The 16523-nt window shown below is 39.7% G+C and overlaps 1 pseudogene; it reads right to left on the bottom strand.

The window, feature by feature from the left end:
• Positions 1-13775: 13775 nt before the first annotated feature.
• Positions 13776-15188, bottom strand: LOC114707591 (annotated as a pseudogene).
• Between the last annotated feature and the right edge of the window lie 1335 nt (positions 15189-16523).

Raw genomic sequence — 16523 nt, 5'->3', positions numbered from 1 at the left:
CCTCATAAGATTAATTGAGCAATGCCCCTTGTGTTTCCTTTTGTGAAATAATTTAAGGGGTATTGGCATTAATTCTTCTTGGAAAGTCTGATAGAATTGTAAACTAAAATCATCTGGCCCTGGGAATTTTTTTGGGGGGGGGGGGTTGGAAGACTTTTAATGACTGCTTCTATTTCACTAGGGGTTATAGGTCTGTTTAAATTGCTTATCCAATCCTGATTTAACTTTGGTAAGTGGTACCTATTAAGAAAATTATCCATTTCTTTTGGTTTTTCCAATTTGGTGGGGTACAGGTTTTTAAAGTATGTCCTTCTGATTATCTAGGTTTCCTTGGTGTCTGTTGTTATGTCTCACCTTTCCTTTCTAATTTTGTTAATTTAGAGAGTCTTTCTTTTAGTTAACTTGGATACAGGCTTGTCAAGCTTATTGGTTGTCTTAAAAGACCCAACTCTTTGTTTCATTGATTCTTTGTAAATACTTTGTTTCTATTTTATTTATTTTAGTCTTGAGTTTATTTCTTGCTGTCTACTCATTTTGGGTATGATTTCTCCCTTTTGTTTTAGAGCTTTCAGGTGTGATTTTAAGCTACTAGTATAAGATCTCTCCTATTTATTTTTAGTGCTATGAACTTGCCTCTTAGAACCACCTTCGTCATATCCCATAAGTCTGGATACGTTGTGTTTTTAATTAAATTCTAGAAAGTCCTTCATTCCTATCTTACCCATTTTTCACTCAATAGTGAGTTGTTTGGTTGTTTCTCCTGCTGTTGAAATCCAGCTTTAATCCATGGTGGTCTGATAGGATGCAGGATGTTATTTCAATTTTCTTGTATCTGTTGAGACTTGCTTGGTGTCCCAGTATGTGATCAGTTTTGGAGAAAGTTTCATAAGGTGTTGAGAAGAAGGTATATTCTTTTGTGTTTGGGTGAAATGTTCTGTAAATACACGTTAGGTCCATTTGGTTTATAACTTCATTTAGCTTCAGCATTTCTCTGTTATTTTTTGTCTAGATCATCTGTGTGTTGATGAGAGTAGGGTATTGATGTCTCCCACTATCAGTGTGTGAGGGTAAATATGTGATTTAAACTGTAGTAGTGTTTCTTTTATAAACGTAGGTGCCCTTGTGTTTGGTGCATAGATGTTAAGAATTACAGGGTCCTCTTGTTGATTTTTCCTTTGATATATGTAATGTCCTTCCCCATCTATTCTCATTAGTTTGGTTTGGAGTTTATTTTGTCAGATATTAAAATGGCTCCAACAGCTTGTACTTGGATCCATTTGCATGTAATATTTTTTCCATCCTTTTACCCTGAGGTGATGTCTATCTTTGATGTTAAGGTGTGTTTCTTTGACTTAGCAGAATGACTGATCCTGTTTACATAACCATTCTGTTAGTATGTCTTTATCAGGAATTGAGACCACTGATGTTGATAAATATTAATGAGCAATGTTTGTTGATTTCTGTTATCTTGTTGTTGTTGTTGTTGTTGTGGTGGTGGTGGTGGTGGTGGTGGTGTGTGTGTTTCTCCTCTTTTGACTTCCTGGCCTGGGATTATTTATTTCTTGCATTTTCTTCAGTGAGATTGACCTCTTTAGGTTGGAGTTTTCCTTCCACTGCATTTTGTAAGGCTGGATTAGTAAATAGATATTGCTTAAATTTGGTTTAATCATGGAAGGTGTTATTTGCTCCATCTATTGCGATTGGAAATTTTGCTGGGTACTGTAGTGTGGGAAGGAACCTGTGATCTCTTAGAGTCTGTAGAACATCTGCCCAGAGCCTTTTGGCTTTTACAGTCTCCATTGAGAAGTCAGGTGTAATTCTAACCAGTCTGCCTTTATATGTTACTTGATCTTTTTTCCTTGCAGCTTTTAATATTCTTCCTTTGTTCTGTATGTTTAGTCTTTTAATTATTATGTGGTGAGGGAGCTTTCTTTTCTAGTCCAGCTTATCTGGTATTTTGTATGTTTCTTATAGCCTTATAAGCATCTCCTCTTTAGATTAGAGATATTTTCTTCTATGATTTTGTTGAAAATATTTTCTGTCCCTTTGACCCGAGTTTCTTCTTCTTCTATTTCTATTATTCTTAGATTTTGTCTTTTCATAGTGTCTCAGACTTCTTAGATGTTTTATGCCAGGAGTTTTTATATTTCACATTTTCTTTGATGAGGAAATCCACTTCTTCTATTGTGTCTTCAATGCTGACATTCTCTCTTCCATCTCTTGTATTCTGTGGCTTGCCTCTGTCGTTCCTATTCCTGAACTTAAAATTTTCGTTTCCAGATTTCCCTCAGTTTGGGATTTCTTTATTAATTCTAGTTCCACATCAGATCTTAAATACTTTTATTCATTTCCTTGTACTATTTGTTTGTGTTTTCATAGGTTTTAAAGGGAGATATTAATTTCCTCTTTAATATCCATCTCTCTCTCTAACATATCCATAAAGTCCATTTTAAGGTCTTTTTCTTGTGATTCAGCTATGTTGGAATATTCCAGGCTTAGTGTGGTAGGGTTTCTGGGCTAAAGTAGAGACGAATTGTCCTGGATGTTATTGATTATATTCTTACATTGGCATCTAGGCATCTAGTTTTATAAAGATTGTAATTCTATGTGCTGATATATGACTTGTCTTTATTGGGTATGTATTTTGCTCCTTGGTTTATGTTGCCTTCTCTGGTTCTTAGAAGGAGATGGGGACTGTGTGTTGTCTGGCAGGAAATTCTTCTGGGATCTTGATAGGTGTGGCCACTGGGGGTTTCAGGTAAAATGTGTTTCTAGGTATTGGGATCTGACAGGTAGTGTAGAAATGAGAATGGGCTAGGAATGGGGAATGGGGGTCCACAGGAGGGAGTTTGAAACAAGATGTTCCACCAGGATCTGCATAGTCCCCTGGGAATGGAGGCAGAAAGTGAGGAAAGGCACAACAGAAAGTCTGATATAGAGCTGGGGATGAGACAGGGGTAGTGGACTTAGAGGAATGGATGGAGAGGTACAGATCCCTAGTCAGGCTACCTTCTTACCTTACTGGAGTGGTCTGTGGGTTCCTAGTAAATACCTCATGGATTTGGGGGCTGGATAAATCAATGAGTTCAGGGAAGAAATGTTGGAGGGTAAGATCTGTGCAATCCACTGGAAATTGGAGCAGGGAGGGAGGGTAGGCACAGCATGTGGTCTGCTACAGAGCTGAGGGAGGGACTGGGGCATTGGATTTGGTTGGAATGGCCAGAGAGTTCCAAGAGAATGCCTGCTGGAGTTGGGGGCCAGGATAAAGCAATGAGTGGGGAGAAAAAAGGTTAAAGGAGAAGTCCTACATGATCTGCTGGAGATGGGGGCAGAGAAAAAGGGGAGGCTGAAGCAGGTGGTCTGACACAGAGCTTGGAATGAGAATGGGGGATTGGAAGTTAGGAGAGGAGAGAGAAGTGAAGATCTGCAGTTAGTCTACCTGCTTCCATGGCAGGAGGGCAACAGAGGATCTTCAGTAAGAAGTTTCATGCCTTTGGGGAGTCCCCATGACCTGACTTTCCTAGTCCTGTGTCTTCTCCAGCTAGGGGACTCTTCTCCATGGCAATGTCACCAGCAAGTGTTTGACACACACTTCAGAGAGAGTCAGCCTCTTCTGGATCCAATGTCACTTCATAGGCATGGCATGCAGTTTTATTTTATTGTATTATAGTTTAGTTTAAGACCAGATCACATACAGCATCATGTGGAGTTAAACACAAGTTGTTTGGGGAGTTCAGATGTAATCGACAAAGGCAGCAGTTATAGCCTAGATACAGCAGAGTTAATCTGTATTAATCCAGAATTAATCTGTTGGTAATTCTTGATTCCCTTGTAACTTCTGATTCTGTTTCTTCATCAAAAAAGAAGAATTTAGTACTAGAAGTGATTGTTAGGATTTCAAAGCTAATATCTCATAAATTTGTTATTATAAGTTATTCTGAAATTAAATAATATGCATAAATATGTGACAAACTGCCAAAAAGAAATGTGTATGTTCATGTATGGCCATCTTAAAAATAAATAATAATATATTCTCAGAAATAACACTTTTATGCAGTTTGCTAGAATTTTTTCTATTTTTAATGTAAGCAATATTAATGAAGTTATCCAGATGATATTTCTTCTAGGAACTTAAAATGGAGTAAAAAAATCCAATTAAGACTTAATAATTAGTAGCCTTCATTGTTGTTTTATTTCATTTGGTTTATAGATGTTAAAACATAAAAGCAAAGTGACAGTCACCTAAACAAATCTTACTTCTGTGTGACATCATCACTGACAGTGCACTCAGTCTGGTTTAGTTCCTTTCCCTCAAAAGCATCCTTTTCAACCAATCAGTGTTCACCCAGACTCCAGATGTCATTGTCCTCATAGCACAGTAAAACCTCCCATTCCCTCAAACTAGGAGAATTCAGGGAAAGTGTACAGTCCTGAGTGTGAGTTTTAGGGCTAAATGTGTAATTAAAGAGTTTGGCAATCTCAGGCACATGATTTGGGGTCCCACCTCCATGTCTTAATCTGCTGGCATCGAAATACCTGCAGGATTAGGTAACTTTAAAGGCCTTACTGGGTCCCACGATGTGCCGGCTAAACCTTCTCTGGACTGTCGGAGAGATGCGGCAGGTGTTGTTACTAGCTGATTGAGAGTTTGTGTTCTCCAAAAATTCATGGGCTGAAATCACTGCCCCTCATGTGATAGCATTAGAATGCAGCTGTAGAAAAATGATTAGATCACAAGGATGCAGATCATAGACTTCCAGTTCTTATAAAAAGAGATCGCAGAGAGCTCCCTTGTCCCTTCCATGTATGATGATACAGCATGAGGGGCCATCTATAGACCAGGAAGGAGGTGTAGGCCTAGCAAAGCTCTGCACTCTTCAGCACTTTGCCCTGCTTAGGTTTCCCAGCCTTCAAAACCATAAGAAAATTAATTTCTGTTGTTTAAGCCACCTAGTCCATGGTACTTTTATACCCAACTAAATAAATGAATTCAGATACACACACACACACACACACACACACACACACACACACACTGCAACAAGTACTCAGATGTAATTTCCAAATTTCTCATAGCTTAAAAAAGTATGCTAGCAATGCCTCATGGAAACAATTAGACTTTTCCTAAAGGGGTGTGTTTTGAAATGTTTGCCCAGAATTGCCGCCCCCACCAATCTGCCAGGGTAATCTCTTCTACCTAACCTCTGAGAATTACCATTGGAGCAAGTGAAGACAAAGTAGTGAGTGTACCCATAATGCAGTAGGTGGACCCTCACCTGCACAAACACAGGCAACAGAAAGGGGACTCAGTGGCAGGGACACAGGAAGTTGAGAAGGAAATGTGGGGGTGGGGTTAAGGGAAGACCTGAAGGAGAGGGAATGGTGGTATGTTTTATACAAATGTCATACATATGCATGAAACTCTCAATAAAACAACTAAAAGAGTAGTGTGCAGAGGCCCAGTGACAGAACACACAGGTTCACATTTATGTGTAACATTTATTAGTAAGCTTAGCAAATTGTTAGTCTAAGGACTTAGAGCTAATTAAATATTTAGAACTGATAAGTTTGTTAGCACACTGAGGTCATGTGATTTTGTCATATAACAAACACTCACAATAATTAATCTAAAGCATATGTTTTCAACCTTATATTATTTGTATATAGAATAACAGTTCAGATATGTAAAACGAATATAGAATGATTTTCAAACTTTAAAATTTATTTATTTATTTATTTTTGTATTCTTGTGTGGATGTGTTTATGGCGACCGTGTGGATGTGCATGCCACGGCACGTGTGCAGCAGCCAGAGCACAAAACAGCCCCATGAAGTCAGCCTTTCCACCCACCTCTGTGTGGCTGCTGGGATCAAACTCTGGTTGCCAGACTCTCTGAGTCACCCAGCCAACCCTCAAACTTACATCATAGGAAGCTATAGACAAAGCCTGGCTTAGCTAAAATACTGGGCCAACATTTTTCACATGATAATAAGATCAGAGAAAAAAATATGTAAAAATCTAAGTGCCTTTCTGCCTGCCAGGGTTAGAATAGCCACAGGAAGGCAAGATCCCTCTGTAATTTACCCATGTGTGTACTCACACTTGCATACCCTCTCTCACACAAACTGATGTACACACACAGAGGAAGCAAAATCAAACATTTCCCAGAAATTCAAGGACAAGGTGGCAAAAAGTTCTAATGAGTTTTTAAACAGCTCCCTAAATGAAGGTTTGAATAAAGAACCTCCTTGGGTGTGATGTGAATTACCAACTGCTATAGCGATTTAAAGAATGGAGTCCCTGGGCCTGCCTCGATCCAGCTTTCCTCCTGTGGAAGACACAGTGGAGGTGCTAAATCTGGGAATAATTTTCAAGATTGGTCAGATGGGAGAAGACTCCTTAGTCATAGGAGACAAAATAAAGGCTTTGAAGTAAACTCAGCAAAGCAAGCAGGCTGTAAGCAGAGATGCGTTCACCTCAGAGTGGAAGCTCCTGTGTGGAAGACTCACGACACCACAGGACCAGGTCCTGCACAACAAGGGATGGATCTTCAGTGCGTGGTGGTAGAACGTCATGTGTCGTTGACAACTGATTCCCCTAGGGACCTCCAGGAAACTGTTACTTACACCAAACTGATTTCATCATCTTCCTTCAGTTGTGAGAAGACTGCCTTGAGGAAGAACTGGGAATGACGGCAGGAAAGAACTTAAAGCACTTGGGGAGCCAGTGTTTGGTTGTCTATAGAGCAAGAATCCAGCTGTGAATGAGCAAAGTTTGTGTCAATTTTGAATGAGTGGCTGTATTGAGAAGAGGGCCTAAACAGACTACTGAGACAGCCGTGCCTGTAATCCCAGACACTCCGGAGCTTAGGCCTAGCAGGAAGTCTGTAGGTCATGGGATATGGGCCCTCAAAGGAATCCTACGTCTCCCCTTCCTCTCTTTCATTTCCCAGGCACTATGAAGCCAATAGCTGCATTCTGCTATCCGCTCTCACCATGATGTTCTATGCCACCCCCAGTCCACAGCAACAGGAGCAGTGGTCATTGGCTGGTACCTCTAACTGTGGGTCAGAATGCTCTTCCTCTTTTTAAGTTGATTCGATCAGGTGTGTGCCGTGACAGCAGAGAGCTGGACACTACCTATTCTCAGATTCCAGACTCTTGATTCACCATCTGTATGACTGAACCAACTTGCTGTTTCTAGTCTGTTTTTTAAATTTCATTTAATTGCGGCATACATTTATTGACCTATTCCAGATAATGCTTTATAGGATGTGTTTACTGAGAGTTCCATATAAAGCTTTTTTCATATCAATTATTTTGATCATGTTTTCTCTCTCCCCTATCCTTTCAGATTTACTCCACCTCCCTACACAGTCACCTCCACCCCTTTAATGCATGTTCAAAAACAAGCAAACGGCACTCTGGCCAGGAAAGCAGGTATGCTTCTGCATTTCAGAAGGTCTCACCATCCTACAGAATGGAAAAGGATTTTTTTTTACCAAATATACATCCAATAGAGGGTTAATATCTAAAATATATAAAGAACTCAAAAAACTAGATATCAAGAAAACAAGTAACCCTATTTATAAATGGAGTACACATCTAAATAGAGAATTCTCAATAGAAAACTCAAATGGTTGAGAAATACTTAAAGACATGTTTAACATCTTTAGTCATCAGCAAAATGAAAATCAAAACTATTCATCTTACACCTGTCAGAATGTCTAAGATCAGTAAAACAAGTGGCAGCTCATGCTGGCAAGGATGTGGAGTAAGAGGAACACTCCTCCATTGTTGGTGGGAGTACAAATTTGCATAGTGAGTATGTATGTGTGGCGGTTCCTCAGGAAGCTGGGAATAGATCTACCTCAAGATCTAGCTATACCACTCTTGGGCATATGTCTGAAGTGTGCTTCGTCTTACCACAGAGACACTTGCTGACCCAGGTTTGTTGCTGCTCTATTTATAATATCCAGAAATTAGAAATAACCTAGACATCCCTCAACAGATAAATGGATGAAGAAAATGTGGTACATTTATATGATGGAATATTACCCAACTATTAAGAAAATGACATGATGAAATTTACAGGTAAATGGCTGTAACTAGTAAAAGTCATCCTCAGTGAGATAACTCAGACCCAGAAAGACAAATATGAAATGTATTCACTTATGTGTAGATATTAGCTGTTAAGTCAATGATACCAAGCTGCAATCTTGGACCCAGAGAGGTTAGGTATAGAGTAAGGGACTAGGGAAGAGGGCCAGATCTCCCTAGGATAGAAAAATACAATGGATTGTTATGGATGGATGGAGGGGGCTGGAATGGGAGGATCAAGTAGGGAGGAGGAGGATACAGAGGGTTGAGGGAGGGAATATGGGGAGAGACAGCTAAAATTAAGGGCTACTTGAGGGGTAGTATGGAAACCTAATACAGAAGAAGCTTCATATATAGGCTATATATAAAGGCTATCAATATAAAATTGTCAAATAATTGGAGAGACAGAGCCTCAACTGGCTATTTCTTGTCACCAAATGAAGCTTCTAATACTGGATTTGAGTAACATCTAGTTGAGTCATTGGCAAAAGAGTTCCCATGGACACCCCAAACAACCCAGGCTATTGCCAGGCTGTAGGTTGTTCTCCATAAACTGACAACAACACCCACAATCCACGGAACATGAAGAAGTTGAATTGGTGCCTACCTAGGGCCTTCACCCCAAGAGCTAGTGTCTCCGTATAGGAAGATACTCTGCATGCTACCAAAGGAGAAATGTAAACATCAACCCTTTGATCTCTAATGGCGTCCTTGACTGAAAGACTTGCTAGTGCGATGGTGGCACAAAGCTTGTGGGAGTGACCAACCAATGTCTGATTTGACTTAAAGCCCACTCCAGAGATGGAGCTCATCAAGGCCCACTCCATGAGATGGAGTTCATCAAGGCCCACTCCATGAGATGGACTTCATATCTGACACTATTGGGGTGACCATAAACCTGAGCCTAGTTAGTTAGCCCAGGGACCTGTGGGAAAACCAAATACTACTGTTCTAATAAAAGAACATAGCAATAAAATGATTCCTAATGACAACCTTCTGTAGACATGTAACATGTAACATGTCTTGCTCAGCCATCACAGAGAAGCTTCCTCTGGCAGCAGATGGGAGCACATGCAGAGACCCACAGTCAGACAATATGCAGACAGGGAAAGACCTTTGAGCACTTATTCCTAAATGGCATGTCTCTGTCTGATCCCTCCTCTCAGGTCTTAGGGTACCCTGGGGAACAGAAGGCAGAAAGTGTAAGAGCCAGAGGGAATGGAGGACACCAAGGCACCCTAAATCAACAAGATCCATGCATGTGTGAACTCACAGAACTGAAGCAGCATGCACAGGTCTGCACAGGTCTGCAACACATGGGATCCTAGCGCTGAAAGAAGTGGACATGTGCCCCACCCCTAATCCAGGCACTTACTCCATCTGACAACCATTTACAAATGAAAACTTAGTTTTCTCCCAGGGCGTCTCTTAAGAGAAATCAAACTGCTGCATGCTCAGAAGAAGATGGCCAGCAGAAAAAAGGAATTCAGCATCACCTTTGGAGGGTCCTTGTCTCATATTGTCTTCTCAGGGACTTTTTAAAAAAAATTTTAAATTTTTTATTTTATCTCACATTTTTTTGTTTTTGTTTTGTTTTTCAAGACAGGGTTTCTCTTTGTAGCTTTGGGGCCTGTCCTGGAACTTGCTCTGTAGACCACGATGGTCTCGAACTCACAGAGATCTGCCTGCCTCTGCCTCCTGAGTGCTGGAATTAAAGGCATGCACCATTAAAAAATATTTCTTCTGTCTTTTTAACCGTAAGTCCATTGTGTATGTAGTATGGGTTCCAGTTCAGTGTTTTCATGAGATTCAAGTGTGAGAATGAGTGGGTCTCAGTGTCTGTTTCGTGCCTTTCCTTGGGCTCTTTTCTTTCTCTTTGTTTGTTTGTTTGTTTGTTTTGTCCAATTCAGATGTGTTAGTTTTTGATTTATCTTATTTTTTATTATCTCTAAGAAGCCCATTTGTTTTCTAATGAGACACAGAAATGGGGTGGACCTGAATGGGAGGGAGGTGAGGAGGACCTGAGAGGAGTAGAGGGAGGGGAAACCATAGTCAGAATGTACAGAGGAAAAAAAAATATTGATTTTTTCAATAAAAGAAAAAAAATAAAAAAAGATCCTCTGTCAACCATTGCCACAGACTTGCTAACTTAAGTTGGTTCTGTCCAAAAGCAACAGTCTGGAAACATGACTCATGCAGCAAGCAGGTTGTTTTTCTAGATCTTGAAGGCTCAGCTTGGAAGATTGTCAGAAGACATTAGCAGTGGGAGGATTCACAAATACTAATTTCAAGATAAATACAATGGACAGAGCAATTCAAGCCTGTGCATTCTGAAGCACACAGAAATAGCCTCTACAACCCATGGTGATATGAAGTATAAGTTATGGTGGCTGGAGTTTCTTGAGCACACTTGGAGAATTGAACTGAATTAATTCCTATATAGCAATCATATTCTTTAGATACATTAGGAAAGGATTCAGAATACTTTCCCGGATTTAAGAATGATGCACTCGTAGTTGAAAATAAAAACCACTATTTTTCTGAGCAGTGACTGGTAGGAAAGCAGGTGTATGGATGGATCGGGTGCATACATCTCTTTCTGGTTCAATAGTTTTACAAGCATCATTAAATATTTGTGAGCCTCAGTTTTCTCATCTATAAAATGGAAATTTTTGTTTCCTCATGAGTGTTCTAAAGTGAAATAAAATGCATTTAAAAGAATGTTGTATACAGTTACTGGCCATGTAGTTTTTTTTAAAGATTATATAAGCTGTTCAGATTTTTGAGGAAAGTTTTCACTAAAGTATTTAATATAATGAAGATAATTTGTGATTGTCAAAATATAATTATAAAAATTGGTATTCATCCATCTTTTGCTGAGCTAAGAGGGTTTGTAGAACTTTGTGTATTTCTGTCAGTGGTCACCTATTGATAGTAGAGAAGAAAAATAATGGTTTAGTAAATATGGTATGGCTAAGAACTACAGACAACCAAGGAAGGCTGAGTGAGAGAGGAAGAAAAAATCTTCCTCAGGGAAAAACACACCAGTTATTTATCCAATACCAAATGGTCAGCCCTGAAAATATTCATACAAGTAACATTATACAGACTGGACAAGTTGCATTTATGTACTTCAGAATATACATGTATATAAATATACATATATATGTATGTATGTATGTATGTATGTATATATGTATGTATGTATGTAACAACAATTAGTGAAAAAAGAGGCCATAAATTTGAAAGAGAGCAAGGAAGAGGTATGTATAAATATGGGGGTTTGGAGGAAGGAAAGTGAAGGGGGAAATTATGTAATTATATTATAATCTCACATAATAAAAGAAATAATTTCAAAATTACAAGAAAATGTATTATACTTAGACTGTAAAATATTAAGTGAGGTCACATAATTTCAGAAGGAAAAATATTTATATTCTCTCTCATTTGCGGAATCTATACACATATAATACATGTATATATATTAACAAATGTACATGTGGCTATAACAGGAAGGAAAAAAGAACAAGATAGGCTGACTATAAGGGGATGAGACACAACTGAATTTAAGTAATGGACATGAATTATGAGAGAAGATACAAAGGTAATTGTTTCTATGGGTCTAATTCTGTCATGTGCTTTTGTGTTTTGATGGTTGATAAGTACATTAAAATATATGCAATACTGAAATTGTAAAATTTCATGTGATGCTTGCACAACTTTCATCCAGAATACCTATTCTAACCTTATAGAAGTTTGTTGAGCTGTATAGACTTTGGTTCTGGCTAATTTTAGTGTGTCATACTTCTATTTACTTGAAAATATTATGATAATGTCTGTAAGGTTAAAAATTTAAACAAAATTGAGCTGTTTATCTGACCATAAGTAGAGGCTTTCTGATGACAGACCAGGGGAAGGTGATGGTGTCGCCATGGATGACAGACAAGGGGGAGGTGATGGTGTTGCCATGGATGACAGACCAGGGGGAGGTGATGGTGTTGCCATGGATGACAGACCAGGGGGAGGTGATGGTGTTGCCATGGATGACAGACCAGGGGGAGGTGATGGTGTTGCTATGGACAGCTTTCTCATGACCACTGGGACCAGACTCCCAATCTCCAGAAGATTACTGTTCCTCTAAGAGAACAGGATTAAAAAGACGCTTTCACAGAAAGGCTTCGCTTTCACCCTTATATGGAAAGCAGTCATCCAAAATACCCTGTTGTAACCAATCAACCTTTTCTATTGTTCTGTTTCTGCCATTCAAGGAAATTAACTTGGAACTTGCTAATGCCCTTTTTGCTGTTACATTTTCCAGCCTGTCTTACTTTATAAGGACAACTTCTACTCATTCTGTAAGAACACTTGTCTTATTACATATAAGAAAATGTTTGATTCTAGAATAGAAAGATAAAGTCAAGTACAATTATTAAACCAAAAAAAAAAAGAAAAGAAAAAAGAAAAAGGGTAATGTGGTTGCCTTCATCATTTTGTAAATAATGCCACAAAGATATCAAGGTATCTCAGTTCGGCCAGAAGAAGAATCTTCTGGAAAGCTACAACTCTTTTCTTCCCAATGAAAATGAAGTGTGAAGACTAAAATTGCCACAAGCAAGAATACCCCTGATGTATCACAAGGTAGTCAGAGGTGGTCTGGTTTTAATAGTACACTCAACAAAAGAGGCTATATCTATCTATCATTCATTACATTACATTCTATTTGCAGTGATCATTGACTCTATGCATTGCTATTAAATTCTGCAATACAATAGAAAAAAGATCCTATGACCATCGCCATGACTCACTCTAACAGAAAGACAGCCATTAGCCATTTACCACACAGGTAAAACAGGTAAGTTCCTTTCTCCTGATAGTTACCATTCTCATAGATATGATATTGTGACTAGTAAGACTTGAGGCCTCTTTGTCTCAATGGGGAAAAATTCTTTACTGCTTCTTGTGTATAGTGCCTGAGTCTTATCTATTAGTCACTTTCTGGATTGGAGCAGGGCCATCTTCAAAGATCTGAGTACACTGATTATATATTGGCATTTACACTTAATAGAAAAACCTAAATTCATAAAACCTTTATAGATTGTTCAGAAAATTTTGTCCTAAATATTTATAAAAAGGAAAACAACCAAAATCTAATATCTAATCAGCTATCTGAAGTGCTTAAATGCTAATTAGCATGATATTTATTTTCTTCCATGAAACACTGACATTTTGCATTTGAGGTGCACTTTAAGAATTTCTCCCTCTTGTTTTTGTAATTTTAAACAAAAATCTATTACACAAAGGTTGTCAGATAATTGGAGACTTCTCTACTTTGTACACAATTATTCTCACTCTCCACAGAAAGGCTGATTCTGAACTTCTCGTCTGGTGATGCAGGAATAGTAGAAATGCCTTGGTTTAAACTGAAAGCAGAACACTGGCTCTTCCACCTCATATCAGGAACATACACATGACTTTATTCAAAAATACAAAATAAATTATCTGTAGGCATGGGCAATGACCACAGTAAACCATTATATATTATCAATGGAAACCAGAAACTGATGGTTACAGTGATCAGCTAATCTTTTTTCAGCCATTTTCTTCAGGTGACTTCTCTGAAGTTATTTGTGAGGAACCTGCCTTGAGTTTGTAGTCACAGTTCACTGAGAAAGTGAGTTAGAACATGCCCCCTTCCATTCCCACCATTGTTCCTATTCCAGGGCCCTTCTCTTCTGTAGGAATTTCTGTCACTACACCTTCTGCTGTAGTTAACAAGGAGTCCATCCCAGTAGCATCCAGTAAAGCAGCTCTTACCATCTTTGTTGGATCAATGATCCCCTCTTCCACCATGTTCACAAAATCTTCAAGCATAGCATCCTAACCAACTTCCAAGGAGCTTTGCAGCATTTTTTCAATTATCAGTGATCCTTCAACACCTGCATTCTTAGCAATGGTCACTGCAGGAGTTTTGAATGTTCCTTGAATAACTTCCATACCTATTTTCTATCTTCATTAGCAGGCTCTAGTGAATCCAAGGCTGGGTTGCACCAAAGCAAGAGCAATCCCCTCCTAGAGCAACCCCTTCTTCTGCAGCTGCTCTCGTAGCTTTGAGAGCATCCTTTGAAGGGATGATTAAAGTGCTCTTCAACCTTCAGCACAGTTACTCCATCTGAAGGTTTAGCCAGTCACTCATTCCACTTCTTTTCACACTCACTAGTTGTGGTGTCTAACTGCTCAGTGATTTCTCGAATATGTTTTTCAATTTAAGCTGTCACCTTTCCTTTCAAGAGCATGATGTTATCTTTGGTGATAATAACCTCTTCAAATTTTCCTAAGTCATGAGCTTGGACATCTTGAAGACTTAGATTCACCCCTCTTCTTCAAATACTGCACCACCAGTGCAACAGCCGTATCTTCAAGCTGGTTCTTCCTATTGTCCCCAAACCCTGGAGCTCTGGCTGCTACAACCTGAAGACCAAATTTTAGCCTCCTCAAAGCCACTGTGTTTAGAGCTTCTGCATCACCATCTTCAGCAATGGCTTTCCTGGGAATTGGGAATTGGGAAATGGGCATTGGGAATTTAGAGAGCAGGTGCAATGGACTGCACACTAGAGTTTTCTGCACCGAAGCTTTCACTTTTTAAGGCTTATATTCCGGACACAGCTTTCACTATTATTTCCTCCTTTATTTCCTGTCTCTCTTTGTCTGTTCTTCTCTATTACAAATGATTATTATGTAACAGAAGGCCCTCTGTATAAAATGCTCAGACTGCATCAAAAGAGAAAGGCATCCCTGCCTTTGCAGCATGTGCAGACAAACGAGAGACAGTGGGTGACTCCTGCCAAGAAGACATCGAGAACAAATAGGAAAACCCAAATGAGAGAGTGGAACAACATCTCTGAAGAACTGTGAAGCTAAAATGGGTGACAGGTATTCAAGGAAAGGGCTTGATCTAATTTGCATCTTCAGATGCACATGTGGGTTGCAGTGTAAAGAAATTGTTCGAGCAAAAGCTCTTAATCCCCAGTGGGAAAATGTGTTGCTAGACACATCTCTGAGCACACCTTGGGAGAACCTGAGAATCTGCATTATTGCAAACTCCCAGAAGATACACACTTTTGGGAGCCATTCACTGACAAAAGAGAAAGCCAGGGTGCAAGGATAGTTAGGAGAGTTACCATTCCAGGCAAACAACGAGGGTGGCCTGGACTACGGAGGAGTCAGAGGGATTGGACAAAAGCGAAAAGCCAAGAGATCCCTGAGTTATACAGGGTCAGGCTTGGCAATTCATAGGCAGCAGGGATGAGAGAAAGAACAACCAAGGAAACTTCTGATGAAAAGCCCTCAAGTGGATGGGGTGACAGAAATAGGGGAGACAGGAAGAAAGGGAGAGCTAGTGCAGAAGGGGCAGAGTGGGGTCCAGCGTGAAATTTGGTGCTTCAGTTAGGAATGTAGGCTCTGTAGACAGCCTTCCTAAATTTGGGCACTAGCCTCGCCCTGCACCAGCTGGAGAAGTCCAGGACAACCCTCAGATTGCTGTGCTCTAGTCTCCTCAGTTTAACAGTGTTAAAGTTAGTATCCTCCTTGTAGGTCTTCTGGGAGTGTGGAGTCTGCACCAATGTTTGGCATCTAGGATTACCCAGCATTTCCGAACTGATTTCATCAATCCTGAAATGCTGTCTGTCTCAGGCTTCTTAAATTTGGTTGCTTTGTTTATTTGGAGTCTTCTGTATAAAGTTTCTTTTGCCATTTCTCTGTTCCATTCATATTTACTCTCTGGGTTAAAATGGAAGGCCGCTTCTTCCATGGAGCCACCTGACTGTCCTGAGACAGTGGTCTCTGCTCAGTTCATACCGTAGGGCTCTCTAGCAGGCCCAAGCTTTGCTTACAGATTTTGCCCTTTTTCCTTCCCTTTCCCTTGCTAAACCATTAGATTACATTCCTAAATCTAGCCCCCAAGTTCTATTCCCTCATGTGGCCACTGACTCATTCTTGAGTCTAAACACCAAGGTCCAGCAATCAAAATTCATTATTTGGCTACACTCGCTAACATGTCCAATCAGGTTTTATCAACTCACAATAGCACAGACTTCCCCTTTTCTCCTTAAAAACCCACTCCTGCAAGAAACACCTGCTGCTATGGCTCTTGCCTTTGCCCAATCCCGAGCGCCCCACCCCCATCCCCAACCCCAGCACACCTTCACACACGCTCTGCCCTGCTTGCCTCTCTGGGGTAATAAATTTCTTTTTATAAAATAAATATAAATAAATAAAAATTTGGTGTTGGGGTGTGTTCTGAGCTGATTCCAAATTGCCTCGTTATCTATACCATCTGTCATTTATCACCTAGTTTTAGAACCAAGCTTTCAGACTGGTTTTCTGATGCTTCACTGGCCGTAGTAGAGCCTGTCAGAGTTTCTGGTT

Source organism: Peromyscus leucopus, chromosome 2 (assembly GCF_004664715.2).
Source record: "Peromyscus leucopus breed LL Stock chromosome 2, UCI_PerLeu_2.1, whole genome shotgun sequence".
Classification (NCBI taxonomy): Eukaryota; Metazoa; Chordata; class Mammalia; order Rodentia; family Cricetidae; genus Peromyscus; species Peromyscus leucopus.
Note: the sequence above shows the minus strand (reverse complement) of the source record. Positions and strands in the feature narration are given on the sequence as shown.